The 19,495-nt window shown below is 37.8% G+C and overlaps 1 long non-coding RNA gene across 1 annotated transcript; it reads left to right on the forward strand.

Moving 5' to 3' along the window:
- The first annotated feature begins 1,389 nt into the window (after nucleotides 1-1,389).
- LOC128906616 (uncharacterized) lies at nucleotides 1,390-16,784 on the forward strand. The gene is made up of 3 exons (XR_008465242.1): nucleotides 1,390-1,528; nucleotides 13,684-13,820; nucleotides 16,682-16,784. It is a non-coding gene; the product is annotated as an uncharacterized LOC128906616 (long non-coding RNA).
- Nucleotides 16,785-19,495: the final 2,711 nt, after the last annotated feature.

Consider the following 19,495-nt stretch of genomic DNA (forward strand, 5'->3'; position numbering starts at 1 on the left):
CATATGGGCCCTGATGCAGCAACGGTTACCTAAGCACACATATTCCTATAATGAGTTTGACTGTATGGTGCAGAATATATAAAGATACTCTATATCTATATATAGATATAGATATAGATATATATATATATAATATATAAAGATATCTTTATATAAAGATAAATATATATAGATATATATATAGATAGATAGATATCTATATATATTTATCTATATAAATATCTATATCTATATAGATATATATCTATCTATATATATATATCTATAGATATATATCTATATCTATATAGATATAAATATCTATATAGATATCTATCTATCTATATATATTTATCTTTATATAAAGATATCTTTATATAAAGATAAAGAATATATAAAGAATCTCTGCTTTGGAGAAGGATTTGTAAACTGTGCTATCGCCATTCATGTTGCCACACACAGATAAGTATCTATCCTTGGAAAAGTCCAAGGTTTTGAATAAGGCAATAGTTCGTGAGGGATTTATCCCTTTAAAATTATTAAATTCTGAAAATATATGCAGTTCAGGATTAAACTTCTAAATTGTGAGAAGTATTTGGATCAATTCTTGATATACCAAGGTGCTACAAATGCTCTTTCTATTCAATATTTATTGTTGACATGTCTCCTGGCACAATATTATTACCTGGCAGTCTTTGAAAGCTGTTATTGCTCTTGTACTCTGGGCAGGAGAACGAGAGTAACTGCACTTTTAGAGTAGACCTCAGGAGGGCATATGCACCAAGTTCAAGTACCTGCTCAAATCCCACCTCATCTATCAAAACAGGCTCTAAATGACCATAAGGTCAGACAGGGTTGGTTTTTTTTTGGCTTCTGCGTGCAGGGGTTGTTTTCATTCTGTCCGTGTTTATAGGTACATTGCTGAGTCTTCTGTGTATCTGGTATGTCTCCATGTAACCTTCTTTTTTATTTACATCAACAGAAAAAATGCTTCTTTGTTTTACAGACCTTGGTTTAAAATGCTCGACCAGTTCTCGCTTATCTCACTCCTGTCCAGATCAGTGAGTCAGACAAAGGACTCATCCATCATAATTCTGAAGCCAGATTCCTGTTTGGTACGAAACCATTAAAGCTGCAAAAAAAAATGTGACCTAAGGACCTCAACCTTTCCCTTCCATAAAGTCAGAATACCCTTCTCCAAGCACCTGTCCCGGCTGCCCTCATAGGAATAGCAGAGCATGGAAAAGGCGAGGGTAGGCTCTGACAGATTGTTGGCTGCCACGACATTTGGCAGAAGCCAGAATAAATCACTCAATCTCTGATCAGGAGAAATTAGGTTAGTTTGGGAAAAGGACAGCAAAAACCAGAAAGGCACTTCTATCTTCAGCTGAACAAAGCACAAATTCAGAATATCCTTCCCCTTTTTCTCAGCATTACAAACAAAAAAAGGAATATTTTTTTCAATATAGCATATTGGGAGGGATTGTATTCCACAAGCTTGTTGCACTTGGCTGTGGGCACCATGGGAGAAAAAGCCTTGTGAACATGAGTAAGTGCTCAAATAATTTTCCTATTTCAGTTTCATCTCTTCAAGTCTATTTTCTTTCTTTCCTGGGTTTTCCTGAGGCATGTGTTTCTCTGTTTATGTACAGTGACTTCTTCTGTCCTCTTCCCTACTGTGCCTACACAACAGCATTTTCCCTCTTATGTTTTACGCTTTGACCTCTAAAACCCCTCACCTCCTCCAAATGTGTTGTTTCTGAATCAAAAGAGAGGAGCACAACCACTGGGAAAAAAAGCAGTTAGTTCTTTAAAGAACTAAACTGCAGCCTCAGTCCCAAACCTGGGTACATATTTCTGGGTATGAAAAACAAGCAAATGAAAGGCTGGTGAGGTTCTTTTGGCTGTTGTGTTGTTAAGGTAGAAAAATCGGAGGAGAAAAGAGAGGAGCTACCAAGGAAGTACCAGGCATAGCCTGAACCAGTCTTGGGAATGTGGTCCTAAGAAAGGCAGCGTTTGTGACTGAGAACTCCAGGGCAGAGCTGTAAACTAAGAGACGTACTTCTTTCTGTGTTCACAGAAAAAGGATTTTGCATTTTTTAAGTGTTGATGTAAATAAACAAGATGATTGCATTATCAGCATCTCCTCACACAAACAGTCTGCCAGCCCCAAAGTCTGGCTAACTGCTTAGGTCAAAAAGGGGTAACAGTATATATTTATGTAGAGTGAATAATACATGAATCCCTTGCTCTCCAAGTGTGATATTGTGTTCTTTAGAATGTCATTCATTAATCTGTATGGCACAAACAGCGGGAGCAGGTCAATACGGTTAAAGATAATTAAGAATTGATTAGCACCTGAGAAGCCAAAAGACAAGACACATTTTTCCCCAATGACTGGAACTGCTGAATTAATTGATAAAAGCAAGAATCTTTCTTTGAGTTCAAATTCTGTTGCTCCTCACAATTACTGAGACATTTTTTTCTATAATTTAATGTTGGCAGGTATCGGTGACGTTGCACAGTACCTGAGCTCCCTTAGCCTTTGTAGTGCTAAGGGCCTTTTCTTTCTGTTTCTGTAGTCTGCTTTTCACTCGCAGCTCTGTAAACTTTCAACCAAGTTAGTGGACACCTCCTAGGGGAGGACACTTGCTTGGGAACTTCTCTTCTCAGTTGGCCACTGGGAAGTCTTCCCTTCCCCTTTCATTTTCTCTCTCTCTCTCCACCCCCCCACCCCCACCCCCACCCCCACCTTTTGTTTTCATTTTTCCCCACAAGTAACTTTTGCTGTGAAGTTTGATATATGCCTTTGATACAGATCTTGCTAATCTTTGCGCATGAAAACCTGTCAGAAAAAAACCCAAACATTAACTTTAGAAAAAGAAACAAAATAATTTTTCATTTACCCATTATAAAGCATTTAATTGAAGAGGAATTTTCATGAGAAACATAAAAGTACATTTATACATTTTTACAGCGTCTTGATGTCTTTTAATACATTCCAACACAAGCTCAGGGCACATACACTTTTTTATGGAGTAGTAGTATGTGATATGAAGTATTCCTTGAACATGAGTCCTGGAGTCCTCTAACCAGTGGCAAGTGCTTTCCACAACTAGTTCTAGCTTCCTAGAGTGGCTTTGTAAAATAACAGTTAATGTCATTTTCTTCCAAACATTATCAGTCCTTGTAAGTACAGGGTCGAGGGCTGACCTAAGGACTTTCAAAAGGAGATCAGTAAGGCAGTCCGTTGTGTTAAGTTTGTCTGCCACCCCATCCAGGGGTTGATCCCATCACAATCTGTTGCATTTTTTCTAAATAACCTGTATGAATATCCATCCCATATCTAGCATAAATCATACAATCTATGTAATTTTTTGCATCATATAACAAATATGATGGGATGAATCAAACACAGTATAACCAGCTGGTCAAAAGAGGTGATTGTCCTGCTGCATTCAGCATTGGTGCAGCCTCACCTTGAACACTGTGTGCAGTGCTGGCCCCTCAATTTAAGAAGGGTGTGAAGGTCCTTGAATGCATCCAGAGGAGGGCAACAAAGCTGGTGAAAGGGCTGGAAGGAATGTTCTATGTGGAGCGGCTAAGGACTTTGAGTTTGTCCAGCTTGAAGAAAAGGAGACTGAAGGGGGACCTCTTTGCTCCTTACAGCTTCCTGAAGAGGGGAAGTGGAGACGGAGGTACCAATCTCTTCTCCCCAGTATCCACTGATAGGACAGGTGGGAATGGTTCAAAATTGCACCAGGGGTCATTCAGACTTGACATTAGGAAGCATTTCTTTACCAAAAAGGTGGTCAGACACTGGAACAGGCTTCCTAGAGAGGTGTTCCATACCCCAAGCCTGTCAGTGTTTAAGAGGCATTTGGACAATGTCCTTAATAACATCCGTTAACTTTTGGTCAGCCCTGAATTGGTCAGGCGGTTGGATTAGATGATCATTGTCGGTCCCTTCCAACTGAAATAGTCTCCCTTCCCTTCCCTTCCCTTCCCTTCCCTTCCCTTCCCTTCCCTTCCCTTCCCTTCCCTTCCTTTTTCCATTCCATTCCATCCTTACTGTTGCTATCAGTAGTAATTGTGTACTTCATTTGAACTTCAGGTGTTTGCACTGGCTTTCTTTTGATGTCTAAACACATACACATACTTTCATATGTCTGCCGTATACCACAGATGATGATGTGATTGTAATATCCATCTGACACCTATTTCTGTTACTCCACTTTGCCCATGAAGTTCTGATGGGATTTCTTTTAACATTCTAAGCTACTGATTAGTTTCAACACGCACTTTCTCTTTTGAAAAGCAGAGGAAGAAAAATCTCTTGCTAGAGAAATATTTAATTCTCTGTGCTTCCACCACAAATGCTGAATTTCTTTCAATATGGCCTGAAGCCCAGGACAGGCAATATTCTGTAATGTATCAGTGACAGGATTAAGATCCAGTATGTTGTGATCCATCAGTGTAGAAATGGGAGCTGTATAGCGTTGGCAGGGCAGATCATTGAAAAGGAAATGGAATGTGTGCAATACTTTCTATCAGTCATGTCATTGCTGAAATATCAGACCTTGCACTTGTCATATTATGTGTGAAAAAGCAATTTATATTTAATTATTACATTTCTACAATGTGTTAGTGACCGTTTCACTCTTCTTTAGATGTCTGCACAGTTATATTCCTGATACAAGAGGATTTATTTTACTCTTGGAGAAAGATGGAAGTGACAATAGCAATATTTCTTAAATACAAAAAAATATTTGCGTAATCCTTTTTGGTAAAGTCTGAGAAATACAGAGAATGTTTGACATATGATAGAGCGATTATGTTGTCATTTGTTTGGCATACATAAATGTAAGGCCAAAATTGCCAGATCATCTATTTGCTCCTAACAGGTCATTGCATTTCACATTGTTTTTCTAAGGCACATCTTTTCAAAATAGATCAAATCTGTAATTGGAGATTTTTGTCAGCAACGGGAAAATTCAATGGTTATACATTGTCATCACTGAAATTTTGTGCCTGAGCTCTCGCGTGAATTCCTGTGGATTCATCTTCAATCCACTGGTTCCTGCTTTGCTCTCTCCTGCTAGATTAAATAGCCTTATCACCTGGTGTTTTCTCCCTGCAAATACACTTCTATTCTGTAATCATCTCATAGCTTTATCTTTTTGGTAAAACTGGATGGATCTATTTTGTCCCTCACTGAAATGCATTTTCTACAACCCTCAAATTATTCTGTATTCTTTTCTATACTGCTGAATTTTCAACAACATTTTCTAGACATAATTCCTACACCTAGACGCAGTCTCCCTGGATTACTCTCACCAGTACTGTATACAGCACAGTGATAGCAATGCACCAGGAGTTTATGTTTAGCTGCTAATCTGCTATGAGTCTTAGACGCTCTTTAGTCACTGCTTTTCAAGATACAGTCTGACATACTTGTAGGTTTTACCTCTATTCTTGGTTTCTACAAATATAACTTTGCATTTTGCACTACTAAATTACATGCTGTTTAAATAGAGACGAAACTTAGCAAGTGACACATATTGTTCTGCATGATTCCTTTTCCTCATCGTTATTTATCATTCTGTTGACTGTATCGTCACGTGTAATAATTTGTAACTAGCTCACTAATGAAAACGTTGAGTAGAATGGGGCCTTGAACCAGTTCCTTTGGGACTGCCCAAAAAACACTCCCAGTCAATGGAAAACTTTTGAGTGACAACAGTTCTTGAAGGTATTTCAGTAAGGTAGCCTCTCATAGTGGATCATAATCAGATTACCCTTGGGTCCAAGTTCTCAGCCTGCCTTGTCTGTCACTCTTTTAGCTTGATCACGGGGATGGTCCGCGCCATTTCAAAGAACCTCTTGAATTTCCAGGATGACTCTGACTTTGCTTGTTTAATAATTTCATACATTTTCAAAAGGTATTTCAAGCTCACTTGCATATGCAAACTTTGAGTATTAAAAATTTTCAAATAACAGTGATTTCTGGCATTTTTGCACCCTACTTCATCTCTTTCTGTCTCTCTGATTCCACTCCATGAAATATAAAAACAACAAAAAAAAGAAAGGTGCCCCATAACCTGGGTGGCTTTGCTGGGTGGTACAATGTATAATACAGACCGGAGAGGGCAGTGCACACCCTTTTGGGTGACTCCAAGATCAGCCTAAGATTCAGTGTATATACTATCCATCCATGGTAGCGTTTAACCTGTTTACCATGTGCTTTGTTGATATTATATGATGCTCATTTAATAATCACAGTGTAATGCAGTGCACATCAAATGCTTTCCAAGTCTATATACTAAATGTATATAATTCCATTCACCAGTTTTATGAAAGAATGAAATCACTTTTGTTTGATGAGATCTGTTTTCCATAAAAATCAAAATTCCTGATATGACTTGTATTCCTGTCTTAAGTTTTTGAAGAAATCCTTTATCAGCATTTCTGCATTTCTCCGCAATTTTGCTTGGTTTTGATGACAATGTAGTTGTTCAGATGTCTAAAACATTTATTTCTTTCAAGATATTACCTGAGATGATTGCATATCTATTCTGAAATTTCCCTACTGTCCTGGTGTTTGTTATATGAACATAAATCATACTCGCTTTGCCAACTAACCCATTTAAGACTCATGACTGTGATCCATGCCAATATAAAGCTCCTTGTCACTCTTAGATGGTTTGGAAAGTAATGGAAATTCTATAAGTTCTGTCTGATCTACATCTGAGTATTCAGTACACCACCATTTGGGAATATATTAGTTAAAATTAAGAATAGCAAAACCGCATAGAAATACAGGACCTGAGAGGAGAATTGGCTAAAGACAATATGACAATATGTTGGTTGAAAGAAGAATTGTGATGGAAAGAGATTGCCTGTAGAGTTCCTCAAGGATTGGTTTTGGATGTTGATCTCATATAATAGTTTAATTAATGATCTTGGCAGAACTAGTAGGAATGTGGTAATGAAATTTGCTGATGACAAAATTTGGGAAGTATTATCAATACAAAGAAGAAATTGGATGACCTCAAGGACTGCAGTAATAGAATAGGATTACATTTAATAATGAAAAGTGCCAGGTCATGCATTTAGGGACTAATAACAAGAATTTTTTCCAGAACATGGGGGCCAATCAGTTTGAAACGACAACAAAGGAGAATGATCTGGGTCAGCCAGGGTGTAACAATAGGGTGAGTCTGTGAGAAGGTCAGGTAACCCAAGGGTGTATCTGGTAAAGTATTTCCAGTAGAGAAAGGTATTAGTGTCATTGTACAGTGCACTGGTGAGACCCTCCTTTGGAATCCTTTTAAATAGCTCTGTCTGTGTTCAAATTTTCCTGACCTTTGTAAAATTAGCCTTTCTGAAGACCTGAATATAATATACCACTTTAGTCTATCTTGTGTTTGCCTGTTACTAAGCAACCTGTTGTTCACAGTGTAAGAATTAAATTATCTGTGTCCGTCATAAGGTGGTACCTTGCTGAATGATGAGTTTTACTCTCTCCAGAGCCTATGTACACTTTTATATGCCGTTGTGCTGCACGAAATTCAGCAGATTATTTCTATTTAGATAGGTTCCAGCCTGTAAAATCTCCATCCTTGCACAATCATGACTGATAGTCACTAACCATATACCTAGAAGAGTATAGAGAACTATATTTAAAGATTATTAATGCTATCTTGACTTTATGTCTTGAGTGCCCCTTTGGCTTAAGCAAGAATAGAGTGAGGACACTTTTATGCGTTTAAAAATCCAGAAGCACACTGGGCTCTCACGTGAAGTCCAGTGAAATCACTAAATGGCCCTATATTGTAAGTAACCATTTTGCAGGAGCTTATCAACATCTAAAATCTTCAGGAACCGATCAAAGCATGATAGACAATACAAGGCTGCAAGAGTCTCAGAAGAATAATGGTTTGGCATATGGCCCATAGGCTCTGTGAACCTTGTCCGCAGCTGGAGGAAGCACACTGTCACCGGAGTTTAGGCCCTCTAACAAAAGGATTCATTACACATTCTGGCACTGTGAAGGATTATTTTTCCAGTGGTTTCTGGGGAGGACAGCTTGGGAAGCCCCTCTCAAACTAAGAACTCCTTTTCTAACTGTTGGTAGTCTATAAGCGCTGAAAAGTTTGGCTTAGGCTGTTGCTCTGAGTTTCTCTAGGCTCACAAATTCGCACCAGGAGGTGTGGAAGCCCCGAGTCCCCGCTCAGCCTGTGTTCTCCAGGCTCCTGAGCTGTCTGCTGTGAATTGGCACTCACTGACTTCAGGAGTCCAGTTGCAATAGAAATTCATTGTCACAATCTCTGACCCCAGTCCTGTATACATAGTGGGGTCTTCTTCAGATTCAGGCATGGAATCTGACCTTAGGATCTCCAGATTTCATACATATATTGCTAACCTCTTAAAATCATTAAACTTGTGACCCAAAGTGCAGGTTGCCTTCCAGGTTAGCTGGAAAGAGATCAGACATCAGAACCAGACTTTTTTCTGCTTAAAAGCCTGCCTATGTTTGTGCTATGCATTCCTGAAACCAAGATGCTTATACAAAAAAATTTTTATTTCAGTGAATTGGCATTTTTTGAGAAAAGCCTTACTTTGGATTTGGAATTTTTCACGTGAAAGTTCTGCAGGAATGGGCTTTTGGTTGAAAAAGAGGGAGGGAACTAGCATGGTGTCAGACTTCCTGACAACATCATATTTCAAAGGAGGGTTGCCATGCAGTTTTGAACTGTCATTACATATCCAATAAAGAGCGATGAGACACCGATGAAATGTTGCAACACAACATGGACATTTTGCTTTATGTGATAAAACTCCACGGGTAGCAATCACAACCCTATTCACATTGTTCCAGAGGGAGGAAAAAAAACCTCCTACATGCCTTTACAGCTGAGCTGGCAGGTAGCTTTATCACTTGCTCACAGCTGTATATTGGGTTTTTTAGCCATGGGATTTACTCCATCATTGGACTAGAATACGGTGGGGGGTTTTGTGTGATTGTGCATGGGAGGATGGATTGAGCAGCATATCTTTAGAAAGAACAAAATAAAATAAAGTACTAGTGAGGGCTGCATGGTCCGATTTCTGACACCCATTCAAAGGCTTCACAACTCCAGCTGAAGTTTTTAATTTTCTGCTTTCAAAAATAATGTTTCAGATGCAGTACTTCCAATGCTTATCACTGAGTTCCTGGCTCTCCACTCCTAACATGATCCGAAGAGAAATAGATATGCCAGATATGCCTTTGTCTGCTCCCGAACACATCTTTCCTTGTAAAATCATGAAGTACAGAAAAATGAAGGGCAAATGAAAGCAATAGCGAATGCAGTTTTTGTGCAAAGGATCACAACAGATATTTCATACATGATAGTAAAAGGGTCGTAAAGGAAAAGGGACAAGGAAAGAGAGACCCTGGTAATTCTGAATTAAAAATATCTTTGCAATATTTAAAACTCCACAGAGTTATTTTGGTTAGCAGCTACAAAAAGTGTAAATCAGGGATGAGAAGTAAACCAAAAGAGGAAGCAATACTTTCACAAAATTCTTTGATATTGCTAGGTCAGTTGAGGAATATACATTTTAAGTGAAGCATCAGTTAACTAAATGATGCCTTCACTGAGTATTCAGCTCGTATTCAGCCTGCATTCAGCTTGCATTCACTGGGCAGCTTACAGAGAAAGCATAGCTTTGATGCATCCAAAAGGTTAAATTATCCACTGTTGTCCACACAGTTCTTTGAGGCTTTTTTTCAACTTGTCTGGATAATTTTGTCAAAGTATGTAACCAGAAGTGATCCAGCCATTCTGCTTCTCTTTATCCACGTGCAAAGGGGGAACCATCAGAGATGGCTTTCTGGGTGAGAAGAGGGTTCTGCTGTGCCTGCATCTGCCGTCTCCCCCTGCCTTGGACCATGGCACCTAAGGGAGAACAGTGGAGAGACGTTGGAGGCATTCTCGACTAAACCTAAAGGACTGGGTTTGGAAAAGATGCCATAGCGCATTCATAAGGCAAAATCTGCTTTTTCCAGTAACCCAGAGAAGTACCTTGCTAAGAAGCGCTGCTACCACAGCTTCACTTGGGTGTGATACTCTGGAGAAAGGTGTGTGACAAAAATTCCCATTTGTTAGTGGAATGAAGCCAGTAGAGAGTGCTTTGCAACCTTTTTGCTGATTCTTTGGGAGCCATCCCAGCTGATGTTGGGAATGTGTCAGTGAGTGTCATTACCAGCTCCAAAAGAAGAGTCTTGACCAAAAGAACCATATTGGTGTCTTAATCTTCAGTATGTCCAGTCAGCCCCACAGAGTGGCAAGAAAGAAACTGGTTTGTCTTCAAAACTGTGTATCAGAACTAATCACAACTATTAGCACTCGATTTCTTTTTCAATTATTCTCCCATCTTGCTTTCATTGTTTATTACAAATTCGCAAATTAACTTGTCTGAACAGCAGAAGAAAAATGAGAAACACCTTTGGAAAAGTTTAAAAAAACCCTCCTTGGCATTTGCAATAGTCTGCTATTCAAATAGCTGCTGGCTAGGAAGGGAAAGGGAAATGTGCCAAGATAAGGTGACAAGGGAGACCAGCAGCAAGAAAGAAAGATTTGCTGTTTGCAGACTTGACTGGTTGGTTTGACCAGAAAAATAATTACCGATCTCCTAACCCTTAAGGAGACACTATTGCAGCATCATGCATCACAAACGCTGCTTTTGGAAATCAATATCTCAAAACCAGTAACATTTCACTGTTGGAACTTCCACAATTTTCAAGTAGCCTTGCATTCTCCTTTTATCTGTGATACTTTCCCCCCCAGTTACTTCTATCTTTTCCCCCTACTTAGTGAATAGGCAAGTGGACAGATTGTATTGAGTTAAATAATGTTTTAATCATAATTCTGTTAACATGATCATTAAAATGATGTATAATATCACAAGTTCAGGTTTATAGTTTTGCCTGAGCCACATACAAGAGGAGAACTTGCACAACGGTGCATGGTTTACTATGCTGAACATGTGAATAAACTGATAAACATAAATTTAGTGTGGATGTTTACATCTATATGTTGATTTTTTCTGATTCAGGTTATGACCACTGCAGAGTATTATGGTTTCAAAGTTTTGCTCTGCCAAATTTCAGAAAACAACTATTTTATTGGTGGTAAGTTATTTACTGAAGCTAATGTCAGTTCCTTTTTGTGGCCAGACTAAAAATAATATTTATACAGACAAGAAAAATAAGACATTTGGTACATATTTGCCTTCAGAGTATTGCGACCATGAATAAAACTTCAATAAAATTGAATATTAATTTTTATTCCGTGGTAATTAAAATAACTTTTTTGCACGCTTTCTGCTTTCTGAGATAGTCAAGTAGAGAATCGTGTTTTCCTGGAGTCATTCAGGCATAGAGTAAGCAAAGCTCCAAGGAGTTGAAAACTCATTTTGGCAGATGTTTTGCAAACAGTATTCCTGATGAAACTTCTGAAGGACTTTTTCAGTCTAACACAATGACTAACGTACCTCATGTGTTTACATTCTTCTTTTCTTAAATATTTCTGCCATCATGCAAACCCCAGGTTTAGTTGTATTAATAAGCTTGATGTCCATAGACAATAATACTTTGAGGTTGGTGCCATACCATTTTTTTTTTCAATATTTACGCTATATGATCACAAAGTTAAAGGAATACCACAGGTGGAATTTCTTGTAATGTTCCAAATAAATAGTGTTGACATACCCTGATGTTTTGAACATAACAGAGATTGTCAAGATTTTCATGACTTTTAATATTGAAAATTTGTTTGGGTTGCATATAGAACCAAATCTACATGCTTTCTTGTTGTTCTGTCCCATTTTGAGGAAGCAAACTTCTTTCATCTTCATCTTGTTGTGTAAAAAGTATTATGAATTACCTAAGAGAGATGCTTTTATCTAAACCTTTTGGAAGTGCTTGTACATATAAGCAGACCTTTCCTATTATAGCTTGAATAAAGCTAAAAAATTGCGCTTGACTACAAAGCGCATCTGTTCTTTGCATTCTGAGTGGAGTACAAAGCTCAGTATACCTATGTGTTATAAAATCAAAATCAAGTCACGATGAAGTTGGGGTTATAGGATCAGCAATGTTTTCTTCTCTTTGTTTTTTAATATTCTTGCAGTTCCAAGCACAGTGGTTTTCTGGTCCAAGTGTGGGGTCCTGAAATGCTACCATAATAAATAGAAGAGAAAAACTGTTATTCTTCCCATTGATCATTCCTTTCTAATGCTGCCCTCAAATATTATTTTAACTTTATGCTTTGTGTAAAGAATGCTTGATATTTAGAGTGTTCCATTTAGAAAAAAAAACCCCAACCAACCAAACAATGAATCTATTCTATTATTTTTGTAGAACAATCTGTATACCATACATGCAAACTAGGACTCATGGGAAGCAGGCATTGTGGCACATCCTGCTTCTTGTTATGTACCACCATATGTCTGCTATACATTAATGTTATAAAATAAATTGCTCTGATAAGCTCCATACTTAATTAATTATAGTATTTTCTTCAGTGTAAGTTGAGACAGGTAAATATTGTACAGAAATAGTTCTGCAGATCATTTTTTGCACCTTTTTTTTCCCAATTTATACACAATTTTCTGTTATGCAGGTGTGGCACTCTTTTCAGGGAAGAATATTTAGATTGAATCTCAGCAAGTGGGCTTATACAATGAGTTCATGAATTTTTAAACACTGTAAACAATGACTGTATTAAATGAGCTCTTTATGTTCCAAGTCATTCGATATGAATGTGGAATAACGATTGTGGAAAAATTCAGAATCTTATGGTGTAGCTCCATGTTAGATAAACAAAAGAATTCTTTTTAAAAAACACTCCCCACCCCTTCATTTCTTCTGCCTTGCTATCTTGAACTTTTTTTCTCCTCATATGATGTAGGTCTGCCTGACTTAAGTCAAATGGTTACTGTAAAAAGACTCCTGGATGCTTTTAATGACTCATCTGTATTACCAGCTTAGTGGGTGGCATTCTTCTTTCTGGGTAGATACTGATCGAAAGCCTCAGTGGGGCATTATGAAGTAGTGCTCTTCTCCTATGAATGCCTCTCTTCTTGATGTTCCTTCCAGAAATTAATCTTTTTTACCATGTATTATCTTCCTATCTGCACACAGGAATGCTAGTCATAATCTGTGTGTCAGGTAATATACAAACCCAGAACAAAATGATAGTTCCTAAGCAGTTTACAGTGTATGCACAGAACAGGAGAAAAGATGCTTAAAAGGGGTGAGCATAAAGACACAGTGAGATATTCGTCAGCATGATTGACAGCCATCTTAGCTGGAAATCAAAGTTTCAACAAGTGACTTGAAGGAGGGGAAAGAAAATCTTTTCAAATGCTTAGTGAAAATTCTACATGGGCTTGTCATGGGACAAGGTGAAAGTGTTGTTAGAAAATTGAGTAAGTGGACAATGGAGGATGATCTCATGGCATGAATGGAGGTGAGAGTTCCCATTTCCAAACTGAGTGAGAGCTTCTAGGTCAGGAATGGGCTGAAGCTTGAAAGGGAAGCATATCCTATGCTTGAGGTGTTAGAAGAATACAAGAATGAAGGGTAGTCAGTCACCGGTGTGACACTGTTAGTGTTCAAGCCATAATTGGTCTCACTTTTACTTTTGTTTGTAGGCTATACTACAGACTGGTGAAGGGTGAGATAACACGCTGTTTCAGTTGTATTCTCAATGGACTGTATGTCTGAAGAGTTTGCAAACACTACAGAAACTACTTAAAGCAAAGATGTTGCTTCCAGGAATAGACTGCAGGTAATATTTCTGGGAAAAAAACAACCCTGTCCTGTGAGTAACTACTTTAAATAAATGTTTATATTTATTTGAAAACATTTCTATGGGACTTGGTTCTGTCATCTGGAGAATAATGTATGAAATCTTGGACCAGAGCTATACTAACTTTTTGATGTAGCTGCCGTTACGTTAAGCGTAAAAGTGGATATAAAACACATATTTAATTTTCTGCAAATGGATCTAAAAAAAATAAAAAAAATCACAGTACTAGTTACTGTTGCGGATCTGTGGCTTGTTACTGGAGAAATATTTTAAAACAGAAAAATGTCATTTTGGTTTATTGCGTAACTTCAACATTACAAATAGCAATATCATGTAACGTATTCTGACTTGAGTATTATGAGACATTTTAAGCATAAAAGTTTGAGGAGACCATATTAGGAGACATATGCCTGAACAGATTCAAAAAAACATCACTAGTATCTGCACTGACGCAATACAGGGGCCATGGATGTTTTCAAGTCTAGGCTTGAAGTGTTCTGGCAAGGTCATTAGCTGTCTTTCTGAGTGCTCAGGAGAGAGCTAAAGCAGTGTTCTGCTGCTTGTGCCTGCTGTCTTTGTTTTCCCCTGCTCCCTCCATGTTCATTTGTGACAAACCAGGGTTTTGTCTTACGTTTAGAATTCTTAGCAGTTCTTCAATAAAGGCTGTTATGCAGTCAGGGAGACTAAGGATTATCATAATTCCTAGAGATCAATTAGACACGATTGTGTCAATAGATGCTTTTGTTTTCTCAACACCGAGGCTTTCTTTGAGCTTCACAGACTGCAAAGCAAATGGGTTTCTTGCTCTGAAAAAAGGAATGTATATATGTATGTATATGTATTTTGAACAACAGCGTGAGAGATCAACTCTGAAAGCAACTAATACATAACTTTTTATTTCTGAAAATTTGAATGCTTAGAAAATAAACTCCTGATTATCTGTGATACTTTGCAGTTCACCTGATGCACTCTGGGAGGTGTCCCTGCCCACGGCAGGGGGGTTGGAACTAGATGATCTTTAAGGTCCCTTCCAACCCGAACCATTCTATGATTCTATGATCTTCTGAATCCTTTGCATGTTTTTGATTTCCTTCTTGCTTCTCCTGCATGCCTCCAACATTTGTAAATCCCATGTTCACCACCTGCCCCACAGCCCTTGGGGAGGAAGGAATCAGAACTTTAGTTACTCAAGGAAGATCAGAGACAGGCATGAGGGAGACTGCAGACAGAGACTATCTTTAAGGGACATGTGGAGTGAATGGGATAAGCGATTGGAGACAGTTGTGGCAAGAAAACATATGTATGTATTGTGTCAGTGGAAGAAAGCTTTTATTTATTAAAACTAAGTATTCAGTGACTGATGAATGAATTACATTGAATAAATACACAGAATGAATGCAAGCAGGATAAGCAAGAGCTTCGTATGCAAATTTGTGTAAGTATTCATATATAAGAATATGCTGAGGTTAATTGCAATATTGTAGGTAGACAATATAGAAACACATGTTTTCCCCAAACTTGCTACAGTCTGATGGTGTCTGAAGTGATTACTTTATGTTTATTAAATGTGTTTGGATAGAAAGGGCTGTGTGATACAAATGGCCGTTGGTCATCTCTTCTCATAATTTCGTGGGGCCTCAGGAAGTCAGGTACAGGAGAAAAGTTCCAAAGTCATCCTTATTCTAAAAATACATCTCTGGGAGGGTTCTGCGTGGTAATATTCTAGACAAGATTCTGTGGCAGAGTGTGAATTCTGGATTATTTATTATTGGGAGGGCACAGTTTACCTATTCATGACATGCCAATGTTTTTTAACATAATTATTAATATTTCAGAGTAGTCAAAGAGCATATGATAAGATCAGTTTGTGTAGGGCTAGGATACTGTTTTCTTCCTTCAGGAACTCATAAACACAATCTCATATGCAGGCTATGGCTGGTCAGCCAAACCTATCTTACTGTTTCTGATTCACTGTGAAGCACATAACCAGTCTCCACTTCTACTTCCACATAAGACAATTATTCTTTTGGCACCAAACTAAAACACATGGATTTTGTGGATTCAGAAAGGGTTTTCTGTGGGCACTTGTATAGATGAAGCTTTGCTTACCCAAATGTTCAGAAAAGGCAGTTCTAAACGCAATGTGAACTTACGTGAAGCAGAATTTAATTTCTAAATAGGACCTTTTTTCTGTATTTCAAGCTAAACCTCTACAATTTTACATACCTAAGAAGGAGGCAGAGTCCTGAGTACCTGCCTGGAAGCACTCTCTCTGTTGGGAGCAATACAGCCCTGGAGCGAACTTCCTCTTAGCTGGTGTAGTAGGATGACTCTCCTTTATAGCAAAATCAACTACTTGTTGATGCACTGGAATGACAAGATATATTAATGATTTTATATCAGCAGTGTAAAATGCATTGTGTTAATTGATTACCAAAAGTAATGTTATTACTGCCATGATTAAATTATGACTTTGCATCATATCTGGGATTTCATAACCATGTATTAAAAAGGTAGCTATAGTTACGGTCTCATCAGTAGTTTTTGTTATTCATGTATTATATGACTTAAAATTTATTTTCTTTTCCAATATGAATAAGTGAACTTTCCATGCCTTCTTGAACCCTTACATAGTGAAAAGTATCACAGGACCAGATGAAGACCCAGCAGGGGTAAATCTGGTTGTAGCAGTGAGAACACTTGTTATTAAAAAAGAGACTTTTGAGTCATGGCTCTAGACCACAATCAGAGCTTTAAATGTCTCTGTTCCATGAATTGTCTAGCCTTCAGAGAGCAGGCCTGTCCTGGCCTACCTTCTGACTATTTTCTGTTTTCAGCAGATCAGTTTTGAAGGCAGATGGCATATCTTCCACCTCGCAATAACTGAAAGCCAGATGGTGAATCCCACATCTCCTGGGATGAGCTCAGGCTGCTCTATTTTCTAACCATAAGGTGAGTTCTCTAACAGCCAGTCATTATACAAATGGTGTACAACTTACCATCACAGCAGATGAAATTAGTTGTATTGCTGATTGCAACTAATTTTTCAGGCTTCCCATAGCATGCTAAACCTGGTTAGCAATGGCCCATTCCATTCATCCCAAGGGAAGAGGCAGGTGCGTATCTCTCTGGGAAAGGGACTCTGCACATGTATTAATGACTTGAATGGAGCATCTGGGAAATGAGGCAAGCAGAGACACGCATCCAGCAAAGCAAGACTCGTATGCTTTTGGGGACTTTCTGTTTGGGGCTTAGAAATAGGTATTAAGCAATTATGTCTGAACTTAAACAAGACTGAATAAGCTCTCTCGTGTGCAACTTTAAGAATGGTTATGTTTGAGGGTTATTTCAGTATGTATAAAAGGTGACTAGGTAATAATAATTTGAGAGAAACTCATGCTCTTACAGAAGTACAGACAGATAACTCTTTTTGAGTCATTCTGTTGGATAACTGCAGTTATACTGAATATAGACATGTCATTACAACTTCATACTGAAAATCTAGTGAGTTGTCATGCAAATGATCAAGACTCATGATAACTGAAATGCTCAGGAACGCATGTTCCTTCTAGTGGTGTGAGAGAAGACTTTGCACAAAAGGAGTGTGGTACTACCATCTTAACTGTCATAGCAAAGTCAAGACTCCTGGCAAGACGTTTCTGTGGGAAACTAAGTACCTGCTCTTTTAGATTCAGATGAGGGAGTTGGACTCATCTTTGAGGTGGGTACTCTAGTTCAGTGGTCTCCAAAGTCGTGTGTGCGCGCACCTCAGGGATGCTCAAGACAGTCCATTGGGGTGCAGGAAGAAAATATTTTTGGTACCATTAATAAATAAAATAAAATAAAATAAAATAAAATAAAATAAAATAAAATAAAATAAAATAAAATAATTTTTAAACAGTGTTTTATCTTTATCTCATCCTTTTAAATTTCTATTTTTGTGTATGTTTTATAATATATGTAATATATTAGTGCAAAAGTAAATGTATATAATTTATAAATAAATAAATAAACATATATTGAGTATATGTTTTCAGAAATTTTTTAACAATAAGGTTGTGTGATCAAAACTGTTTGGAGACCACTGGTTTAGCATATGTGTGATAGCCTTTCTTTCTCTCCGGAAAATGCATTGAAATGCATTGCAAATGTAAGAAAAGTACCACCCACAGAAAAAAAAAAAAAAGTGGCATGAGAAGAAGGACTCCTAAGAGTCTGGTACACAGAGAGACCTCCTGCAATTGCAAGTGCTTCTGTTGCCCGTATTTCTTCCTGTATTTCTAGCATGTCCGTATTAGACACGAGAAGCCTTTTCCAGTGTTATTCACGCTAATCCCACAAAAACCTTTGATAAATGGGCTCTCCCAAATAATAAAAGTTTCACTGAAAAATTCCAACAAGCTCTTTCTCAAAGTTCTCTGATTTATTTTATTTTAAAGTATTTATTTACTTAGAAGTTGTTACAATGCATTGCATTACATAAAAATGATGGGCACTGCACTGGTGAATATAAATAACATCCATGAGGCAGAGGAATACATTTATCATTTTCGTGTATGTGTGAGCTTACTCTTACACTCTCAAAGCTTTGTGGAGGGATATAACTGGATGACTTCTAAAATTAATGATAGTTGCTGTGCAAACCATAGTTTAAAGGATTATGTACATACACATGCCTATAGAGGCTTTGTGTTCTCTATTCATTTTTTCTCCTGAATGTCCAACAGATAAAAATTTTATGCATTGAATGGTTGATGCTGCATTTTACATAATGTTAATAAATTCAGAAAATACAGAAAAGGCATTAAGTGTCAGCAGCTCTGCTTGTCTATGGCATGATGAATGTATCTATCTTTTTTACAAGAGCGATGTACATGCAGGAATCTTTGTCTCATGTTTAGAAATACTTTGAGCTGATTTGTCTTTGATGTTACTTGTATACCAGGTTTATGAAATAGACTTTTGCCACTACAAGCAAGTTGGGTTTGAATACAGGCATGAAAAATCTCAGCTCTTGTATGAGCAGAAAAGAACTTAATGGACTTTATGTCATTTAAAGAGGAAGCAAATTTACACAAGCAGGAAAACTGTTTTTATGGGCAATATGGACATAGTGTTTTAGTTCAGATCAAGAGTGAACTTTTGAAGTGAATTTCCTGACATCCCCCAATTGCTTTCTTCAGTTCACACTGTGGGGTTGCCTTAGTGGACATGAATTGGATTTTAGATGAAATAAAAGCTGAAAGATGAGGTCCAGCTGCAAATGAGCATTTGGGCAGTGGGAACAGATTAATGCAAGTCCACTATAAAAAAACCATGGATATCCAGTCTCTACCACTAGCTGTTTCACTCTACAGATATTCCCTATTTGTCTTAAAGACTTGCTAATGTGGACATAGTTTTTGTATCTCCTTTGGAGGGGGATTGGTTTCCGATGTTGTTTTGCCAATAAAGCTATGATGGTACAGAGCAGCCTTCAGCAAGAAAAAAGCTATCTTAAAATATGATCTGGAGGCATTGCTGCTGTAAAAAGAAGCTGCATATCACACATTACAGGTCAAGCTGCAAGCCGCGTAACAGGCCCTTTAGGAGTATCATCAGACATATAAGAACTGATCTTCTGCTCGCTCTTTTCTTAGTGAAACAATGTTTGA

Source organism: Rissa tridactyla, chromosome 3, assembly GCF_028500815.1.
Source record: "Rissa tridactyla isolate bRisTri1 chromosome 3, bRisTri1.patW.cur.20221130, whole genome shotgun sequence".
NCBI classification, from domain to species: Eukaryota; Metazoa; Chordata; class Aves; order Charadriiformes; family Laridae; genus Rissa; species Rissa tridactyla.